The following is a 23,599-nucleotide window of genomic DNA, read 5'->3' as shown; positions in this document are numbered from 1 at the left end:
TTTTATGCTGGTACAATACAAAACTGAATATATTTGTAAGAATTCATTAAACTTATACTTAAAATGGGCAAGTCATATTTTATGTACCTTGTAAACCACACCTGAATAAATCTGAAGTTTAAAAAAATGGCATAGGAAAATTATCCAATGGCAAACAACTTGTTAGTGGGCATATAAGAACTTCACCCCAAACTAGAAGTTACCATCTCATATAAAATTAGCAACATTGTACAGCAAAACATAATTGGAAACAGGCAAACCTGTACCCTAGTCTTTGCTCTGCCACTTATACCTGCTTGACCCTTGGGCATTAAATATTTTTTTATGGGCTTATGTCTCTTCCTCCTGCTTATCAAGGAGATGGCCATGGAAATTATCCCACAATTATAATCCACCTTCCCTTTCTACTACACCAATTTTGATGACTTCTATGTTTATTTTAACTTTGAGATATTGTAAACAGGTATTCTGATTTACAGTTTGCCTATTCACTTTAACTCTTTGGTGGGATAAGAACTAAAGGTTTAATTAAATTTTAGATTAAAGAGATACTTAAATGTATGAAACTATTTTGTCAAAAATTTTATTCTATTAAGGTATGAAACTATATAAAACCATCATTTCATATAGTAACAAGAAATTGCCCTGACTTAACATGGGAGTAAGCACATCTAAAAGATGATAATATTTAAAGATACTTTGATCAGAAAATCAGATGCATTTCAACAATTTTTTAAAATCGAATTTTGCCAGCAAATGCAACCTAGGAACCTTAAAAGGAATGCATGCTTACATTTAAGTTCCACTTGCCTTCTATCAAGGAATACAGCACCATTTCTTGGAAATGGTGGCCATATTTAGCAATCATTCAGTTTTAGGGGAGACTTGCAGAAGGTCCTAAAGAAAAATAAGGACAAAGTCTGTTTGGACAGTTCTACCACTTTCAGCTTTGTACAGGACTAACTAACTTTGACATGCACATTCACTCTCACATGGTACCTTTGGAAAATGCTTCACTGTCCATGAATCAGCAGACATTGTCAAATTCAAAGCAGATGGTCAACTGCATATGGAGAAGGTATAAATTAAAGGGTACCATGAAGTTATACTCTCCTTTAGGCAGTGCCTTCTAGATTGCAATTTGCCCATTGCTAATGGATTTTTGTGTGTGTGTGGATCTAAATCATTGTTGTTGTGTAAACTGTTCATCACTATGACCAAAATACTTGACATGAGGATCTTAGAGGAGAAAAATGTTATTTTTGGTTCATGGTTTCAGAGGTTCACTCTGTGGTCAGCTGTCTCCATTGCTCTGAGTTCAAGGTGAGACAGAACATCCTGGAGGAAGGTCATGGTGGAGGAAAGCCGCTTAGCTCTTAACAGCCAGAAAACAGAGAGAGAGAGAGAGAGAGAGAGAGAGAGGACACCCACCAAATACCCAAGGGCACATCCCTGATGACCTACTTCCTCCAATCATACACTATCTACCTATGGTTACCATCCCAGTACAGTAGTCCTTCAAACTGCTAATCCATCAGATAGATTAATTCACTGATTAGGTCACAGCCATCAAAATCTAATCATTTTGGGGGACACTCATATCCAAACCATAACAGTATTTGTTTTATTTGTTTTGTTTTGTCTTTTAAGAGTCCCCTGTAAGAACACAAATGCCGTGGTAAGGTTAGCATCTTATATGAACTCTATGAAGACAAATTATATCTTAGCAAGTATCTATATCCTATGTATGGTAATAAAATGATTTCCAGTGAAATTTGGAAAATTATTCCATTTATACCTCTCTTTCTCTCTCACTTCTCCTGTAACATCAAAGAGAAAAATCTCTGATTGGCTCTACCTTTCACTGCTGGTCAAACATGTAATATCTTCAAAAATAACTGAGAACAGACAGCAGGTGGAGGGAGAGACAAGAGCAGGTAGAGAACCCATATAAATACAATGCTAAAAACAATTAGTTGTTTTTTTAACCTCTTCTAGCTAATGATGCTGGTTTTACATTTATGAAGGAAAATGCTACTTACAAGCAGACTGTATTAAGAATGCAAAGTGAGTGACTCAGTCAATCTGGGGTTGAGTTGTATAAACCGGGAAGAAAGAATAGTGGAGGTGAGTTCTCCAGGATTCAGTGAGATGATGGAAAGCTTAAAGAGGGCATTTCAGGGATTGGAAAAAGGCATGAAAAGGTGGAGAAAGACGACCTAATCAGCAACTACTGTTCAAAATGATTGGAGGAAACGGTGAACAAAGATTATGAGCTTTGCCATTAATCTGCAGGAAGCCTGTCCTGAGCATGGTGGGTCATGATCATGTTTGCCGCTCAAAGAGAGCCGGCAAGCAGCAACCTGGCAGACTGCAGAAGAGGACCTAGAACCCAAAAATTGAGACAGGAAATATGGAGGGAACAAGCAGGAAGTGTGTGTGTGTGTGCCTGTGTGTGTGTTTAGTTTGTTTTTTACCAGCATTTTAATTTTTTGAGTTGTCACTGTTCTTTCAGATTTTCTATATCTTTGTAGACTAATTTTGACTTTCTGATGTTCTATGAATTTGTTTCTTTAACTAGGTTTTCATATTCCCACATAATCATTCACTATATGTTGTATCTTTATAAAACTTGCTGCATTTTACAGATGGTTAGATTTTATTTGCTTATTATATATTTCTTCTTTTCATCTGGATCTGTCTAACCAAAGGTTTATCTATTATTATTATTTTTTTTTTTTTACAGAACATACTTCTTTGTAATTATCCTGTTTTTCTGTTATTATTCCATTGATTTCTGGCCTTGTTTTTATTATTTCTTTTTTTTTCTTTTAAGTGTACTGTGTTTCTATTTTTCTGCCTACTGAGTTGAACATTTACCTCGTGTCTCTCCAGCTTTTCTTATGTTCTGATAATTACAGTCAAAGCTTTATATTTCCTTCCTGGTACCCTCTAGGAGCATATGACACATTTGAAATACACTGCTTTCATTTTATTTGGCTGTAATAGTTTACAATTTCACTTTTGATTTCCTCTTTAACCCATGGGTTATTTAAAAACACGGGTTATTAAGGGAGCTATAATACATAGTTCTTACCCACATGTTAAATGCATTCTATTGTTATTAATTTCCAATTTTATGGCATTGTGGTCAAAGACCATAATGTGCATGGTGTTGATTCTGTGAAGTTATTGAAATTCCTTTGTGGCTTTGATACATGATTGATTTTGAGAAATGGTTCATGTGGGCCAAATAAGAAATATGTTCTCTGGCTATTCAATCAAGCATGGTATTTGGGGTCTTCAGATTTTCAAAAGGCTTGCTTTTTCTTTCTTCTTTGAAAAACATAACTTTTTGAGGTATAATTATGTGCCATAATATTCACATCTTTTAAACATCCGATTCTGTGGTTCTTAATCCATTCAAAGTTGCTCAACCATCACCACCCTCTAATTTAAAACTTTTTCCTCACCCCAAAAGGAACCTGAACCCATGGACAGACATGACCCTGTCCCTTCTTGGCCCAGGCACCATCCACCAGTGTTCTCCTTCAGTCTCTGTGGATTTGCTTATCTTGGACAACTCCTACACGTGAATTTGTGTAACTCAAGATCTTTTGCATCTAGCTTCTTTGACTTAGGATAATGTTTTTGAGGTTTAGTAATATTGTAGCACATATCCATTATTTCATTTTTTTTTTGTCAAATAATATCACATTACATGGACATGCCACACTTTATTCACTCATATGTTGATGGACATTTGGGTTTTTCTGTATTTCAGTTCTTATGAAAAATATCCCTGGGAACATCTATGTACAAAGTCTTGCATGGAAACATTGTTTCGGTTCTCCTGGTACATATCTAGAAATAGGACAGCTGAATCTATGTCGAATCCATATTTAATATTTTAAAGAAATACCAACCCCTTCTCCTAACAGATGACACCATTTTACACTCCCTATGGGTCTATTTCTCATCACCCAAGATAACATTTGATTTTAACCATCCATTGGATCTGAAGTGATTTCACACCGCATGTCTGATTTGTATTTTCCCGGTACGGTGTTGGCCACTTGTATATCTTCTCTAAAGAAATGTCTCATCAGAATCTCGGCACATTTTTAACTGGGTTATTTGTTTTTGGATTGAGTTGTGAGGGTTCTTTTTTACGTTCTTGATGTTATTCCCTTATCAGATGTATAACTTTCTAACATGTTCTCCCCTTCTGTGAATTGTCTTTTCACTTTCTTGATAAATTAGTCACAGCACAAAACTTTTAAATTTTGGTGTGTTCTATTTATTTATTTATTTATTTTTTCCTTTTGTGGCTAGTGTTTTCAGTATTATATCTAGAAAACCTTGTATAACTCAAGTCATGAGAATATGCTTTTTGTTTTGTTTTGTTTGTTTGTTTCACCTTACTGGGGATTGAACCCAGGGCCTTGTGCTTATGAGGCAAGCACTCTACCAACTGAGCTACATCCCCTGCCCTACTCCTCTGTTTTTGAAGAGTTTTATAGACTTATTTTGTACACTTAGGACTCTGTTTCATTTTTAAAATTATTTAACTAGCATTTTTTAAATAAAGTTGAAAAATTTAGGAATGGTTTTATATTTACCAAAAAATTGTGAAGATAATTCAGAACTCCTATATACTCTACAACTATCCTTATTAGTAGCACCCAGATTACTGTAGTGCATTTATTGTAACTAGTGAACCAATATTGTTATATTGTTATTAAAGTCTATAGATAAGTAGCTTCTTATTTTTTATCTTGTGTCCTATATTCTGCTCTAGAACCCCAACCAGAGTAACACATTGCATCTACCCATCACGTCCCCTCAGGCTCCTCTTGGCTATGACTGTTTTTCAACTTTCATTCTTTTTCAGCACTGCGACAGCTCTGAAAGGTACTGGTCAGGTGTTTTGCAGAACGTTCGTGAACTGGGAGTTGTCTGATGGATTAGACTAAGATGGTAGATTTGGGGGAAGAACATGGTTAAAGTGCTGCTTTTGTCTGTCATATGGCTCTGGATTGTCTGGTTGAGGTAGTAATTGTCAGGTTTCTCTCCTGTGAAATCATAGTTTTCCCCTCTAATTCTTTGAGGGCAGAATATATAAGTAAGTTTTTGGAATGATTCTGCGTAAGACATTTTCTGTAATTTGTCTTATAAGAATATTAATGACAATGACTCTTCTATAACATAAATGATACACTAAGAATAGTTTTGAGTCATTTTCATACATGCACACACATATACATGTTACATGTTTTATTTTATTTTGCTTGATACTAAAAGTATCAAGTTATACTAAAAGTATAACTATCCCAGATTTGTTTTGTTTCACGTTTTTCTACTAGTTCTTTTCTCCTATTTTTATTTTCACATTTCTTTTATTAGTTTTAAGTTAATAGCCAAAAGCTGGATTTTTAATCTTGACTATTTTAAAAATCTTGCCTTTAACCTTTTTTTATTTATTATAATGCCAATATATTATTTGTTTCTAAGTATAATGTTTATATTATTATATATTTATATTATTATATTTCTATTCTATTATATTATTATATATGTTATATTATTAGCATTATTATTATTAGCAGCAGCAGTACTGGGGGTCAAACCTAGGGACACTTTATTACTGAGCTACATCTCCAGTCCTTTTTATTTATTTTGAGACGAGGTCTCATCTCACTAAGTTGTCCAGGCTGGCCTTGAACTTGTGATCCTCCTGCCTTGGGCACATGAGTAGCTGGGATGACAGCTGGCACCACCATGCCCCACTGATGCTTACTGATTAATCAATACTCCTTCTTCTTCCCTCCTCTTTCCCTCCCTGTTCACCTTTCTCTTTCTTCCCTTCTATTTCCCACTGCTTGTTTCAACTTGCGCACTTCACTGAACTTCCTTGACGGTTACAATTTGTTTATTAAACTTATAATTCTATTTTCCTGGTTGTTGTCTCCATTTTTTAATACCTATGTCTGTCTGTCTGTCTGTCTATCCCTCTCCGCTCCCCCCCCCCCCGCCAACACACACACACACAGAACCTTGGCCAACATTTTTTGTAATTATTGACACATTAGTTTATGAATTGATGGATTCACTGATATTTTCATACAGGCAGATACTGAGTTAATCATGCCTAACCACCTTCTTCAGCTCTCCCCCTTTCACATCCCTCCCACCGCACCATACCTTACCCATTCACTAAAAGTTCATCTTCATTTCTTTTCTCTCCCTTTGGATTTGAGTACAATTCAACTCATTAATGTTGATGTGACATTAAGTTTCAGATACAGTGTTGTGGGTATATATATACTTCCTTTGAATAATTGTTTACCCAACTAAATAATCATCTCTACTAACGCCTTTATTTATTCTTGCTTTCCATAACAATTACTTCTGCATGTATTCCTCTATATTGTCTTTTAAAGAAATTACTCTGAAAAATTTTCAGATTGAAGTCTGTGGGCATTTAGATGAAAAGATGTTTTATTTCACCCTATCATTTAAAATGTGACTTTCTGGATAAACTAGATCTGTTCCTTCTAACGCCCCTCACCAACTCGTGACCTCATTGTCTCATTGCTTTTGAGAAATCTGATGTCATTTCTGATGCCCATGGTTTTGTGGGGGATTTGCTTTTCCAGTCTGGAATCGTTTTATTGTTAAATTTCACTTTGCTCTTTCTGGGTTGGGGTTTGATTTTATTTTATTTTGTGAAATTTTTCATTTGTTCTTTTTAGTTACACATGACAGTAGAATGTATTTTGACATACATACATGAAGTATAACTTCCCATTTTTGTGGTTGTACATAATATGATAACATTGGTTGTGTATTCATATATGAGCATAGGAAAGTTATGTCTGATTCATTCTACTGTCTTTCCCATTCCCCTCTCCTCTTTCCTCCCCTTAGCCCCCCTGTCCAAGCCAGTAAACCTTTATTCCTCCCTGCCCCACCCCTACCTATTGTGAGTCAGCATCAACATATCAGAGAGAACATTCAGGTTTTGGTTTTTTGGAATTGGCTTAGCATAATAGTCTCCAATTCCACCCATTTACCGGTAAATACCATAATTCATTCTTCCTTATGGCTGAGTAATATTTCATTGTGTAAGTATAACAAATTTTCTTTATTTATTCATGTATTGAATGGCTCCTAGGTTGGTTCCATAGCCTGGTTATTGTGAATTAAGCTGCTATAAACATTGAGATGGCCATGTTACTATAGTACGCTGATTTTAAGTACTTCGGGTATATACCGAGGAATGGGATAACTGGGTCAAATGGTGGTTCTATTCCAAGTTTTCTGAGGATGGACTGAGATTTCGTTCATTTGTTTATTGTGTGCTGCTTCTCACCCTAAACTATTTTCTATCTAAGGTCATGTGTTTCATTAGTTCTGGAAAATAGTCATCATTTTTAAGTTGTTTTTCCTACATTGCATTTGTACTATTTCCTTTTAAAGGTCATATTAGATGAATGTCTACATTCTAACTTTTCAAACTTGATTTTCTCTTTTCAATTTTTTCAAACATTTCCCTCCTATTTATTCCATCCCCCTAATCTGGAAAAAAATCTCAATATGATTTTTCATATTATTAACTGATTCTCTGTACCTATTCTATTTAGTTTTCTATTGGATTCTTTATTTTAATAATTATATTTTTCCACATCTGATACATCCAGCTGGTTCTTCTTTATAAGCATCTGTACTTTTTTCAAGTTTGCAGTATATTTCCCTAAGGACATACATTATGCAATTCAAAGTTTCCATTCTTTCTGCTCCATTAACTCTGCTTTCTCTAGAATATTTGTTGTGGCCTGGTGTTATTGTCACACTCTAAATATTCTGTAATTTTGAAATTCTACTTTCATCTTATCCATATTCCTTTAATAGGATCAGATTCTTTATATTATAACTTCTAATCTGGGAAGGATAAAGTCTAATCCAGGCTAGTACTCTGAATTTGGGGAGGGAGTTCTAGCTACATGGATTGCCTGTAGAGCTACTCTGCTTCAGCTCTTCTACTTATTTTTTGGACATATGCTGTCCTCATGGCCTTGATGACCTTGGTGGTCCCATCAGCCCAGGTTGTTTTATCCAGAGACTCGCCCTCTATGACAGTTGTCTGGACAATGTTGGACAACAGGAAGAACCATGCTCATGAGAAGTTACTCAGTTACAACATCCTTATTGTCAGTCTTTCCCCTGTAGAGTGTACCTTTCTGTGGGAGGAATTTGTGTTGTTTACTGCTATCTCCAGTGCTTACAAAGGCTGGCATAAAGCAGTCATTGCATAAGTGTCTGTTGGATGGTTGAACACAGTAGGCAGCTGCCCATCCCGGTAGTGCTCTGGCCTGACCTGAGGTGCGGCATTACTGTCCATCTTCCTTACAGCCTTCCTGGTCATACTACAGTGGGGACAGATCTAATACCCAAGGTATTGGCAGTGTGTAATTGCTTACAGCCAAACTTTGCAGTACTCTATTGGAGTTGCACTCAGGATATGGCCTCCAGGTGATACAATCCCACCTGGCCTGCTCACAACAACTGGGGAGAGGGAGGTAAGACCTTCCACCCCACCGTCTTCCCTTTCCTTTTGCTACAAGTTGCTATTTCCTCCTCCTACAAAGGGACCCAGAGACTTTAAGACTCCTAGGATATTTCCACAATATCATGCTATTTTTAAGAGAACCTCTGCATTCACTCAAATAAACTGTATGCAGTCTAGTCTTGGTGAATGTCTGCATTCTAACCTGATTTTCTCTCTTAAATTTTTAAAAGTATTTCCTTCCTATTTTGTCATCCCATTAATCTGGAAAAATCATTTAATGATGGGGATATGTCCCAAGAAATGAGTCAATAGGTATTTCATTCTTTTACAAATATGGGAGGCTACTCACACAAATCTAGATGGTTTATCCTCCTGTGTGCCTAGACTACATGGGTGTGTGTGTGTGTGTGTGTGTTATAACCTATTGGTTCCAGGCCCACGATGAACAAATTGACATAAGATTATATCAAGCACAAAAATGATGCAAAGAATGTGACCAACATGAGGTGCATCAGGCTGCAGTTGCATAACACAGCCTAATGTTTTATAATAAACTTTCCTTATAAAAAGAGGAGTACACCCTAAAATGATGATGAAAATATAAAATAGGAAGTACACAGACCAGCAGCAGTCATCTGTCATCATCATCAGGCATAATGTACTGTATGCAACTATGCTTGCCATGCTATCTGGCAGTGCATTAGCTTTGTTTACACCAGTACCACCAGCCACGTGAGTCACGTAGTGCACTGTGATGTCAGGGCAGGTCTGGCGTCACTGGGTGACTGGATCTTATGGTACCACCATCAGACCTGCAGTCTGTCATTGACTGATCCATCATACAGTGCATGATTATTTTCCAACATCTCCTGGTGCAAAAAGACAAATTTAGCAGCCAGTGTTCAGTTTACCTTTTTGATGAGAAACACAAACTCTAAACTCTACCTTTGATACCAATATGGGTAATTTAAGTAAAAATGAATGCTAACAAAAATATTATTTTGGGGGTGATTTTTAACATGACCACCACCTTTGCCATATCACCTCAATATCAAAAGGAGTGGGGATGTTAGATCAATTTTTAAATTGACCAGGAAACCACAAAACCAATAAAAAAGACCCTAGTACTGACAGAACAAGGAGATCAGCACACTGGGACCCTGAAGTGGAAGAGCCAACAACACACTCCTGAACCCAGTTCTGTCTGGCATGTCCAGTGCCTGTGATGCTGTTTCCCTCTCCTGCAAGAAACATGGATGCAAATGAGGTGGGGGAAACCCCCAAAGCAAGGCATCAGAGGTCACTTAATATCTCCAGATTGCTCATGTACGGGAAGTGGATGACAAGTTAGAGTCAAGCAGAAGGGAAAATCTTGGTGCTACTATTGAACTTAGGAATCATGTTTATTGCTGTCTGTACACAGTCAGATCTCTACTTTGACATCCTAGGTTTCTCATTTTCAAATATGCTATCTTTGCAAATGAAAATCTTCTAATATTATATTTAAAGAGTCAGTCTAAGTATATTGGGAAGTGGAAGAGGAAACAGTGCCTCTGGGATATTATCTCACTCTGCACATCTTTTATATTTCTATTGTGTTGGTAAGTTCATTCTTGTCACTGGCTCTGTGCTTGAAGGTAGGTTCCAATGTCTGTGTCTGTAAAGAGTGAAAGACAGAATTCTAAAGGATGGTAGATCACTGCAATTGAGCATAGGACTGAGCTTCCAGTGGACAGAGCAGCAAGCTATATGCTAGAGACCTGGTTTTCTAACTACCACTATGACCTTGGGCAGTCTTCCTCTATCAATCAATCTCAGTAAGATCACCACCAATAAAGGGAGGCAAGTGGATTAGGTAATTGCTGAGTCCCCTTTCAGTTCTTGCATTTAAAATCTTCATCAGTGTTCCTAAAACATGAATTTCATCATTAGGGAAACTAATTTAGAAGAAGGGGCAAAATATTTCATGGTTATTTATATAATGCCAAGACTGGAAGTTGTTCTGATTGTAAATATTACTCCATTATTCTTGTTCTGTCTGAGGAACTGGTATTGCTGAGGTCCAAGGAGACCTTGGGACCCACTGGGCTAAGATCAGATAAATAACAGATAAACATACCTGCAAATACATGATTTTTCAGTCATCTGTGCCTGAAGGAAACCTAGAATCTGATCAATTTTGTCAGACAGGATTCAACTCCAGGAAATGTGAAGTAACTCCATCTTCATTGGACAGGTTGAGAATAGCTTGATCTGAAATAAGAGGTGTGGATAGACAAACTCTTGGGAATGTATTTCCTTTGGGGTAGGAGTTAAAGCAACACTTGGTTGGATGGATTCAAGACAAAGGGTCAGCAACATCAACCACAAAGGACAAGAAAAAGGATTAGGAGTAACTTGTGACTGACTAAAATATGATCTCCAGAAGTAATCCCACAACAACGGAGAGAGTCATAGAAAGTGTTACTACATCAGGAGTGGTTTATACTTTGGAGAATTTTCCTTCCTGCTCGTGTAGAAAGGATTACAGTCTTAGTGTAACCTAATCAGGGAGAACATTCTCCATGTTCCTCTGTGTGGACAACCAATTAAGTTGTCTGTTCCAAATGTAGACAAAGGCCTGAAATAGGCTTAATTAGAGTTAAATGGATTGGGTTATTGAGTGAAATTTCCATTCAACAGCTTATGTTTTGGAAAGTAGAGAATTCCATCATTAAGCTGGTATTTTGTTAAGCGAGGTGGAAAGCTGAATTAAGTAGGAGCAGGAAGCTAAGCTGATGGCTTTGGGTTGCTCTCAAAACTAAGGTGAGGACCAAAGGTAACAAGGCACATTGGCAGACAAATTGGAACCCCTAAAAACATTTTCTAATTTAATAACTAGTAGTTGTGGTTTTCTTACTGAAGGGATTAAAAAGAAAGTAATGATTTCTACTATTTGTTGTGCACCGACATCAGAAACTAGACTTTAGTGAAGGCTCCTTTGTGTACTGTGTAAATTAAGGCACCTTACTAAACTTCTCTGAGTCTCCACTTCTTTAACTGTGAAGCTCGGGTAGTATGTGCATCATGCATCTTACAGTTGCTGTAAGAAATCATGGTGCCCAGTTGCTCCCTGCCACCGAGATAAGTAATTCACATTCAACAGCTAATGTCTTTTCAGTGTAATAGAAAGTACAAATTGAGATGCTGTAAATTAATATTAAAGGAGAGTTTGGCATTTAAACAAAAAATAATCTTACTACAAATCATTTTGTAAAGTAAATAATTCTGCTCAAACAAGGCCAATGTCTTATTGTTCAAGTTTAGATTTTTATAAATAAAATATTCTTAAAATGGGAGTGAGCATCAACTTTTAGGACACGATTTGAACAAACCATGTCCTGAGCTTTATTCTCAGAGAGAACTTGACCTGGTTATTGGTGCTGTAGGTTAGGTTCATCTTTTAAGATGGTTGCAATAAATGGTTCCTGTGAAGATTGAATTACTTGCTCTAATGCTGCAAAATTTAAAAAGGATAATGTCATCTGTGTCTTCTCCAAAAAAGGCTCAGAAAAATGCCAGTTCTTACGTGATATCTTTCATCAACATTTCTCTACTCAAATAAGTTTTTCCTTTCTCTGTATTTCCATAGCACTTTGCTCTTATCACAAGTCTCTATGACAAATACCATAAAAGGTAATGTTTTTAAGTACTTGCTCTGCACTAGTTATTATTCAAATGTTTGACATATAATAAACCTTTCAGTGATCTCTCTAACTCTAATAGGAAGAGGCTATACTTTTCGCCATTTAATGATGATGAAAGTAAGACACAGAAGAACTAAGTCACTTGCACAGATTTCTATAACTGGTGAGTGGGGTAGCCAAGGTCTAAGCATGAATGGCTTGTTTCTGGGCTCTATGCACTAAAAACTCAACTTGTATTGCTTCCCTGTACTACATAGTTGAGAACCAATCCATTCCAATCCATTCCAACTACCAGAGTGATTTGATGGGTTCTTATGGTCAATACAGGATCTGGAAGACAATGTAATCCTGACGATGCAGAAATAACCCTTAATAGAAACAGTGTGGCTAGAGAAAGCATTGTTCTCCTTCGAGTTTTTTTCTAAAGGCTGCAGTGGAATGAGAACAGGAGTTTAGAATGCCAATTTGCTGATTAATTGCTTACCAAGGCTGAACAAATTTGTCAACAATTACATCTCCATATGTCACATAAGCAAGAAAGTAAAACCATCTAATATAGCCCACTTATTCTCAAAAAGAACTGTAAAGAAAGTATTCTCTCTGGGCTCCCCCGTACATCTCACTTAAGGTAACTCAAGGCTCTTTGGAATTGGTTCATGCTTACTTTTGCAGTTTTGTATGTTTTCCCTCTTTCCTTGCAAATTCTATGTTCCAATCATATTGAAATGGAATCATTGACCTGAAAACGATATGATCTTTTTCTACCACAGGTCCTAGTGCCCACTGTTCCCTTTCTCAAGACTCCCCCCACCATGGGTTACTTCTTGCTTATCACTCAGAGGGTCAACAGAGCAGAGGAACACTTCCTTAAACCCCAGGACAGATAAAGGACTTTTTCTCTCCTTCCCATCTCACCTGTTCTACTCCTTGAAAGGAAGTTATCTCCTGCACTGTAGTTTCTTGGGTCGCTGATTATCTCTGTCACTCAGCAGTGAGCCTCAGGAGGAAAGGTATTATAGCTGTTTAGTTCCCAGCAATTCTCTGGTACCTGGTCCCTGCTTGATGGTACAGGTTAAGAACACAGACTTGGGAGTTGGAACCTCAGTTTCACTACTTACTGACCATGAAACTTCAGGTGAACTATTCATATTATCTGAGCTTCACTTTTATTTTTATACAATGAAATAATAATAGCACCTACCTCATAGGTTTCTGGTGAAAGTAAAATGAGATAATACAAGTAAAAGCTTAAGAACAGGGCCTGGCGCAGTGCAAACTGCATTACACTGCTATTATATTGGTAATGGTAATGAGGTCTATTACTGTAGGCTTCCCTTGAAGGCCAATCAACTCATGCCAAATAGGCGGAAGCTGGGAGCAGAAAACATGGTCACCTTGAGCTGTTTTATCACTTAGAAGATTTAGAGATTGTGCTTCTTAGATGTCAGTTCTAATTACTGACCTCAGTGTACTATCAAGACACGTTGCCTTTACTGGGCGATATTTAAAGGGATCCCCCCCCCGAAATACCGCTACTCCTGTTCATTCCTTTTCTGGCCCAGTTGCCGTCTCCCCTGAACTCTGGGTTTGGAATATCGCATCAGCATTTTCTCTGCTGACAGCGCGGCAAGTTCAGGGATACTGCTCCTTGGGGCGTCATTGGCTGCTTCTGGTAAACAGTGCTCAGTGTGTTTGCTTTAGTTCTGCAAAGAAACCAGTAAGGAATTGGGACTGAGGCCCCAGGGAGCTTCATATAGAGGCAAGGGTTGAGGGAGGAGGGTTGACTTTTTTTGTTTGTTTTTTTTTTGTTTCTTTTTGAGAGTAAGTTGCTTGCCATTCCATATTAAAGTTATAAAGAGTGTTTTTCTTTTTTTCTCCACCTTTATGGATGATTCCTTTCCTCTCTGCATTTTTATTCTTTATTACCATAATCACTGATACTTAGAACCCCTAGGAATGCCTTCTCCCGGTTATTCTGGAGATGGAGGTTGGCACCATAGGTCAGGGTCTGTCTCTGAGACATATCAGCATATTCCATGTCCCCTCCTCCAAGTTGACTTTATATAAGCTGTTCCTTTATGACTTCCGGCTTCTCTGTGCTTTTGTGGTTAGTGTGTACATTTGGTATTTCCCCCTAGGTACTATAATTGCTTACTTGAGATGAGTTTTCAAATAAAGAAGAAACAGCCAGCCCTGGCCTGGGGGCTAGGAAACTGAACCCCACTTGGGTTCTATTTTTATATCGTTATATGACTGGGAGCAAATCACTTCACTTTGTAGGTTCTCAGTCTCCTAATTTGTAAAATCGGTAAATTGGAGTAATTTTTCTCTGAAATTTTTCTTTTAAAGGTTATAATTAATGGGGAAGGTTAAGGTCCTTAGAAGGCTTGATGGATACATACTCAGGGACCAAGAACTTCCTGAGATCTCTTCATCATGTCATTGGCCTGGCTTAAAATCATATTACAGTGACATGGCCACATCAATGTTTACAGTCACTCAATTCACAATAGCCAAACTATGGAACCAATCTATATGCCCTTCAACAGATGAATGGATAAAGAAAATGTATGTATACATACAATGGAATATTACTCAGCCTTAAAGAAGTATGAAATTATGGCATTTTCTGGTAAATGGATGGAGCTGGAGAATATCATGCTAAGCGAAATAAACCATTCCCCAAAACCAAAGGGCAAATGTTTTCTCTAATATGCAGATGCTAATTCACAATAAGAGAGGGGTTAGGGACAAATAGAGGTACTTTGGATTAGGGAGAGGAGAGTGAAGGGAGGGGGGTATGAGGGTAGGAAGGATAGTAGAATGAATGGGACATTATTACCCTAGGTACATATAAGATTACATGACCAGTATAATTTTACATCATGTACAACCAGAAGAATGAGAAGTTATACTCCATTATGTATGATGTATCAAAATTAGAACAATTTTTTTTAAAAAAAGGAAAAAAAAAAAAGAAAAGAAAAGAAAAGAAATAACTAATTCAATGTCAAGGTCCCTGACCACATTCATCACTGCTTAACTGGGTCCTCCAGAGCCTGAGATAAGAGGGCAGAACACTCACCATAGAATGTTTCCAAGTTTCTCACCAAAGTAACTCCAACAGATTGTCTACTTCAGAGAGTCAGGGGTGAGATCAAATTAGCATGCTGTGAGTCTCAACGTCTGTTCAGTCTCGTATTTTGTTTTTAAATTCATGTGAATCTTAAATTTTACTCCAAGATATTCTTTTGAGTAAAAATAATGCTCGAAATTATATACCACAAAATGAAATTGATGATCCAAAACTATGCACTGAGCTGGCTGCCCTGGTACCCTACTAAGGTGTACATCCTCCAATTTGAGAGGGCACAGATCTGTCAACATTCATTTATGGAGTGAGCAACATGCCAGGCACTGTTGGAAGTACTTTGCAGGAAGGATCTGTTTCATCACAGGAAGGTGATGAAATAATAGGTGAAGTCAAAAAATAGAGAAGTAGAGAATTTTCTTTCAGTAATGTCTTTTTTTTTTCCCCTATGTGCAGTTAATTTTTCTCTGGATATTTTCAGTAGGAATAACAACAATACCATAATCCAAGTTCAATGTAAGAACTAAATGAGATGATGCATAGGAAAATAATTTGTGAACTGGCAACACTGTGTACATGAGAGTTATCCATGTTAGCTAATGCTGACCTCAACCAGGATATCTCTGACCACATCCAAATGGAAAGAAGTTATGATTGAATTCAGCTAGTTTGCCAAGGAATCTAGGGTTGAACAAGTTCTCATGAATTCAAAAGTCCCTTGGAGCAGTACAGGGAGCTGAAGGGAATGGTGTAGTCCTGGGGAGAAATTGAATCTACACAAACCCTGTGGAGAGAACCTCACAATGCCATGTGCCCCAGATGCCAGACATGGAGCACTGGGACTTGTTTGTACAGTTGGATTTCAGTCTTGCTTTGGTCCTATTCCTTCTTTCTATGCCCCTAATTTTGTTAATGGAAATGTTTACTCTGCATCATTATGTATTGGATAGTTTTAAGTTGCTTTTAATTTTACAGGAGCTCACAATGCCAGATTGCCTGGAGCCTCAGAGAAGACTTTGGATTTGAACTTGGAGCAATCTTGGAAATGTTGACTATGGGGACTCTTGGAAATGGAAAAAAATTTATTTTGCACTGTGAGATGGTTGTGAGCTTTTGAAGGCCAGGGGTGGAATGTTATGATTTGGATGTGAGGTGTCCCCTGAAAGCTCATGTGTGAGACACTGCAAGAAGATTCAGAGGAGAAATGATGGGGTTGTATGAGTTTTAACTCAATCGGTGATTTAAATTCCCTGATCAGGATTAACTGAGTGGTAACTGAAGTGATAGGGTATGGCTAATGGAGGTGGGAATTTGGGCATGGCTTTGGGTGTATATTTGTATCTAGCAAGTGGAGTCTCTCTCTCTGCTTCCTGATCACCATGATGTGAGCTGCTTCCCTTGTCACACTCTTCTGCCATGATGTTCTGATTCACCTTGAACCCCAAGGAAAGAAGCCAGCCTTCTATGGACTGAGACCTCTGAAACCGTGAGCCCTCAAATAAACTTTTCCACCTTTTAAAAAAATGCTCTGGTCAGATCTTTTAGTCAGAGGAACAAAAAAGTTGACTAAAACAGGACCATATAGTACAAAGACCAAAACATATGTTTGCAAAACTATTTTTCCCAAATTAAATTATAGCTGGGTAAATATCAGGAGTAGGACTATGGTTGACTTCATTAATTTTTCAGTTTTTTTTTTTTATAGTCATCATCAGAGGTGTGTTTAGCAAATACATTCCACTATTCACAAAGAAAATTCTACTCAGGAAAGTTTTTTAATTTTCCCCTCTTGATCAATATGACTTTCTTCTTCCTGCACCCAAATTGCAATTGTTCTTCTTCCTACTTTATGATATTGGTTATCTTCATCTTTTTCTGCAATACTAATTTTAAATTAAGACTTAAATCTCACATATTTAATGCAAAAATACAATTTAAAAGACAGCAAGACAGTAAGAGGAAACTTGATAAATGCATAATAAAAACTCAATTACTTCCAAGGACATGATTTGACTCCTTTTCAAGGAGATTTAGTTTCTGAAAATGGAGAGATTAGGAACCAGTCTGCTGGCTTCCATTCTTGTTTATGTGTACGGTCACATTATTGGTCAGAGACCTGGCATGTTAATATGGGCCTCCTATACTAAATTTTGTCTCATAATCTTTTTCCTTTTGGGATTTCTTTACTCTTTATTACTTGGAAGAGAATTGACTCAGGGATGGAGCTGGGATAAAGGAATAAATGCAGCAAACATAGGGGCAGATGATCTCAGACTGCCAGAGCCCCACAGCCTTCCCTCATTCTAAAATTCCCTCATTTTGGTATAACCTCCATTTCTATTTGTTATTCTTTGTGAGTATATGATATGACTAATGAGTTTCATGGAATTATTTTAATTATTCTTTTATAAATGTGCTTTCAGTTATATAGTGATATCTGGTTACTTCCATATCTAATTATGTTCCATGTCATCCTGGTAGGCAAGTGTATATATCCCAATAACATAGGTACTACCCAGAATTATTTTTACTCATTTCTGGTGATGAAATTTATAGTCTTCTTGAAATTCATACAATAATTAACTTTAGTTGCTTTTCCAACACATTTTTTAGTCAACTAGAGAAGACTGGGGAAGCCAATGATTCATTGGTTTATTATCCCACTTAGCTTCTCTGGGAACCTCTGTGGAGCCTCTGGTTGCAGGGGACAGAATGAAACCCCTGGGGAAGAGATATCCCCCGAATTTTGGGAATGGTGGAAGAATTCCTTTAGGGAACTTTGTTCTGTGGACTTTACTGAATTTTCACTCATATTATCCTCCAATTTTCTATGATAAAAACATACAACAAACACCCATATGTGATCTACCTGCACTCAATGAAGTGTGAATATTCTGTTCTTTTGGGTTATTTTTTAAAGTGATAAATACCATCACATTTTACCTTAAATACTTCTCCCTAAATCACCAATGAATAGAAATGTTATTCAAACTGTAATATCATTATCACACAAAAGAAAATGAATGATTCCATGATAGAATTCAGCATTCATTTCACATACATTCATCCCCATTGTCCCATTAATGTCTATCATGTTTTTTTTTGCTTTTTGCTTTTACTCTCAAACACACAACTTTCACCAAGATCCTATCAAAGTTAGTGCATTCCAGTTGTTTCTTATGAACCTTCAATAACTTTTAATATATCAACAATAGTCTCCCATCTCCCACTGTTGGTTTTTTATATTGATCTTGTTGAAGAATCCATTCAACTTTAAAATAGGGGTCTCACATTCAGGATTTATTTTACTAATTCTTCTTCATTTCTTTTCATTGGTTCTTCTATAGCCTTTCTCTTATGTAAACCAGGCATTAGAACTAGAGTTCTAAAAAAAAAAAAAAAAAGAACCAGTGCCCTCATAATAATTTGAATTAATCATTGGAAGCAAGAATGTGTCACAGGATCAAAACAGGAGCATAATAAAGACTGTAGAGGGTCAAGGTGTCCCACCATTGGTGAAATTAAATTTGATCACTCGGTTAAAATAGTGACCACCAGACATCTCCATGTTAAGGCACATATTCTCCTTTGAAGTCATTCTTCTCCACAGTGTGAAAATCCGCTTCAACAAACTTCCACGTAATGGTTTCAGCACCCATGCCGTGCCTTACCTAAACCCCTGCTTACACTGGAGTTTTCAAAACAGCGATACTCAAATTCTACTGTTTCTATGTAAATTGGCCAGCATTTATTTAAAAGAAGAGCTTTCACTATCTCTCTTTGACTTTTTGAATAACTGTAGACTCATAGGATTTTATTTGTTCAAATATTATAATTCAAATCTTATAACTAATTATACTTTTTATTCACTAGGATATTTAAATTTTTGTCCCACATCTGTTCTAGAGGAGCATGCTTCAGCAGGTTTTTATGTCTTTCTAATATACCCACATGCATGTCTGAGCACTTCCTTGATTTTCAGTAGAATCAGAGGTTTGTGCTCACATTGTGTTTTCCTGTAGTCCTACAAGTGGTTTTAATCATGTCCAGAAATTCTTGGCCATTGTTCCCAACAAAAGACGGACTCTGGTTTCTTTCCTGTTGAATATGAGTTGGCCTTAGAGACTCACGTCTAACAAATATTATGCAGCAAAAATAATACTGTATGACTTCCAAGACTTGATCAAGAAGGAGATATAGCTTATGTCTCATGGTCTTTCAGCCTTGAGAATCCTGAGTCAACGAGTGAGAAGTACTTTACCCTGAAGTCAACAACATGCAGAGATCACATGGAGATGAGAGAACCCCAGTTCCTCCAGCCCCAGATGACTGAGCCTCCTGGCTTCACTTTTCAGACAAGTGAGCAAGCTTTCAAGCAATACCTCTGTCCACACTATGAGTTCCTGACTGGCAGTGAGTGGAGTAGCTATGTGCTGTTTCTGCCAAGTCCTAACCCAACTGGCTGATTCATGAACAATACTGATGCTTATTTTGTAAGCCACTAAGTTAGAATTTGGATAAGTGAAACAACCTGAAATAAGTCAATTTTACAAGGAACTCTGTTTTTATTTCAATAGGAAATGGCATAAGGAATAATATTTGAATACTGATTCTCTCATCACTATCAAGACTTTTGCTCCCAAGCCTTCTCAGTGGGTAGTGGGCAAAGTGGGAAAAAAGATATTTGAAAAATAATGTTTCTATTTATATTTGATGTTGAATTCATCCTTAAAGATTATAACTAATTTTGGTTTTATACCACATTCTTTTAACCATAAAAATCTTGGTCCATAATAACATGAATGTATTTACTTCTTTGCTTCATGTTATGAGAATACAGCCTACTTCTGAAAGTAGTATCATTGACATCACTAAAAGTATTCACTTAATAGTAATATTAAGCCTGTTAATCATTTAAGATATCTAAGAAATTCTTTTTGTTCACTTTTAGGATATTCTCTATTAGTGATGTACAATCATAGTATGAGTTTCAAAATCACTTGAACTTACTCTTTTCCCTGAGTATCTATTGAATATAAGTTAGGTCCTCTGGTTTAATTTTAGGGTTCACTTTTTTAAATTTAATTACATTTTTAAATTTATAAGCATCAATATTGCTCAAAGGTCAAAATTAAATAAAATGGTAAATTCAATTCTGTTTTCAGGAAAACAAGTTCATTAGTTTTTCATTTGTTCTTCCTATCAATAAATATGTGTTATGATTATTATGTCCCTCAAAAGTTTATGTGTGAGACAATGAAATAAAGCTTAGAAGTGAAATGATCAAGTTATGAGAGCCTTAACCTAATCAGTGCATTGCTCCCCTGATTGGGATTAACTGGATGGCAACTGTAGGCAGATAGGGGCTTGCCTTTGGGATATATATTTTGTCCTTGTTGAGCAGAATTCTCTACTTATTGATATTTATGTCCCGTGCCACCCTCTCTACCACACTCTTCTGCCATGATATTCTGTCTCACCTCAGACCCTGAGGAATGGAGTTGGCCATCTATGCACTGAGACCCCTGAAACTGTCAGTCCCTAAATAAACTTTTCCTCATCTAAAATTGTTAACATCAGGTTGCTGGGTCACAGCAACAAAAACCTGACTAAAACAATGTGCTACTTCCTCTTCTTTCTTAAACAAAAAGTAACAATAATATTGCTTTCTTCATTTGGAAAAAAAATTAGGATTCACTTCATGATCATGGAGTTGCTATTTCTTATTCTTTTCTAAGGTTGTATAACATTCAATCATCAAGGGACACCCAACCAAAGGCCTCTCCTAGGAGAACTGGGCAGAGGCAGAAGAGTCACAGGATGCAGAAGTCCTAGAGTGACTGTTTATTTCCCAGGAGCAGTTGAAAATTACCAAGTCCTGCATCCATACAGAGAGATAGATGCCTCCACTGGGAACACCTGGAAAAAATGTCTCCTTGTAACCTACATGTGAGATGTCTCTGTGGCTTCAGGATAACCAAAGTGCATTTGAGGAAAAGTACCTGCAGGTTTGATAACATGTGGCTGACGCCATTTTGAGACAATAGCCAGGTCCCATAGGACCCCTGGCAGGACTGACTGAGCCCCATCTCCAGGATCCCTCAGCCCGACCAATCACTCTCTGCCTCTGGGGCCCTCACATCGACTGACTGCTCCCTGTCGCCAGGACCCCCAGACCAACTGACTGTGCCCTATCACTGGGACCCCAGACCGACTGACTGCAACCAGCCTCCAGGATCCCACAACCACACCAAACACACTCGACCTCCAGGACCCCTGCCTGACCAACTATATCCTGCCTCCAGGACCTCCTGCTGACCACGGCCATACCCCGAGCTGCACCTCCCCATTTATCAACACATTTCGAATCCAGAGCAACCATCTTGGATAATCCTGGAAGCCGTAGCTCCGATTTTTAGGTGGGGCAAAACCCATCCTGAGACGCCTGCTGGAGGCTCGAAGCTCATTGTCAGGTACCTCTCATTCATCAGGCTACTGAACTCTGGGAGGCTTCATTACTATATCACTGTTATACTGTAGATTTTCTTTTTTCTCCTTATTGAAAAAATTTAAGTTTTTATTTCTTTACTTTTCTTGCTCTCTTTTCCTTTTATTTACCTGTTCCTTCAGAGTCTCTCCCTTTTTTGCATGCTAACATCCAATTTCTTTTGATTACACTCTCACCCTTTCTATTATCTAGAATTTCTGTATATTCTTTTCTTATCCCATTAACAGCCACATTCTACATCCCTCTGCAGATTTGTCCTCCATTTGAAACTGCAGACCTTATTGCAAATCTGTTTGTTTTACTGAAGATAATATTTGAACTCATTCTGTTTATTATGACAATTTTGTTATTGTTATCATAGGGGCTATTTGGTCTAAGATTGCATGGTGTCTGAATTGGGCACTGCTAATAATGATCTCACCTTAAAGAAAGAGTTTTGGAAACCTATAGGGCCACTATAAGCCAATAGGGGGAAATCTGCAATCCCCCAGATCTGCACTGCTAGAGGGGAAGATACATGAACAACATGAAAAACAAGGGAAGAAAATGATCCAAGCAAATCTAGATACTATATTAATAGAATCCAATGACAGTATGTTAGAAGAAATGTCAGAAAAGGACTTCGGATTATACGTGATTAAGATGATTTGTGAAACAAAGGATGAGATAAGAGCAAATGCAGTCAATGAATGATAATACCAAAAAGCTGAAAGAGCAAGTGCAGGAAGCAAAAGATCATTTCAACAAAGAGATAGAGATTCTCAAAGAAAACCAAACGGAGATGGATCCAAGATGGCGGACTAGAGGGTGACTGCATCTCCCTTTACTCCAGAACACAGGATTCAAGAAGGGGAGGCATTGAGAGACTCAGACCAACATAGAGCCACGGAGTGAGTCTCTCAAACTGGGTGAAGCTCGGCCCAGGAGGCAGGCCTGGACAGGGGCGCTTCTTGAAGCAGGGCAGGGCAGCTAGAGTCTTCCCCAAGCAGCCCTGCTTTCTCCAGCGGCAGGCTCGATCCACAGGAAATTTCAGACCAATATCCTTAATGAACATCGATGCAAAAATTCTCAACAAAATTTTAGCAAATCGCATACAAAAACATGTTAAAAAGACAGTGCACCACGATCAAGTGGGTTTTATCCCAGGGATGCAAGGTTGGTTCAACATCCGGAAATCAATAAATGTCATTCACCATATCAACAGACTTAAAGTTAAGAATCACATGATTATTTTGATAGATGCAGAAAAACCATTCCAGAAAATACAGCATCCCTTCATGCTCAAAACACTAGAAAAAAATAGGGATAGTGGAAACATTCGTTAACATTGTAAAGTCCATCTATGCTAAGCCCATGGCCAATATCATTCTAAATGGTGAAAAACTGAAAGCATTCCCCCTAAAAACTGGAACAAGGCAGGGATGCCCTCTTTCACCACTTCTATTCAACATCGTCCTTGAGACTCTAGCCAGAGCAATTAGACAAACCAAAGAAATTAAAAGGATACAAATAGGAAAAGAAGAACTCAAACTATCCCTGTTCGCTAATGACATGATTATATATTTAGAGGAACCCAGAAATTCCACCAGAAAACTTACAGAACTCATAAGTGAGTTCAGTAAAGTAGCAGGTTACAAGATAAATGCTCATAAATCCAATGCATTTTTATACATAAGAGATTAATCTTCAGAAAGAGAAGTTAAGAAAACTACCCCATTCACAATAGCCTCGAAGAAAATAAA

General features: G+C 37.4%; 1 non-coding gene across 1 annotated transcript; it reads right to left on the bottom strand.

Annotated features, from left to right (window-relative positions):
- Nucleotides 1-4,412: 4,412 nt before the first annotated feature.
- On the bottom strand, nt 4,413-4,486 carry Trnam-cau (transfer RNA methionine (anticodon CAU)). Its single transcript has one exon. It is a non-coding gene; the product is annotated as a tRNA-Met (tRNA).
- Between the last annotated feature and the right edge of the window lie 19,113 nt (nt 4,487-23,599).

Source organism: Sciurus carolinensis, chromosome 15 (assembly GCF_902686445.1).
Source record: "Sciurus carolinensis chromosome 15, mSciCar1.2, whole genome shotgun sequence".
In the NCBI taxonomy this organism is placed as follows: domain Eukaryota; kingdom Metazoa; phylum Chordata; class Mammalia; order Rodentia; family Sciuridae; genus Sciurus; species Sciurus carolinensis.
Note: the sequence above shows the minus strand (reverse complement) of the source record. Positions and strands in the feature narration are given on the sequence as shown.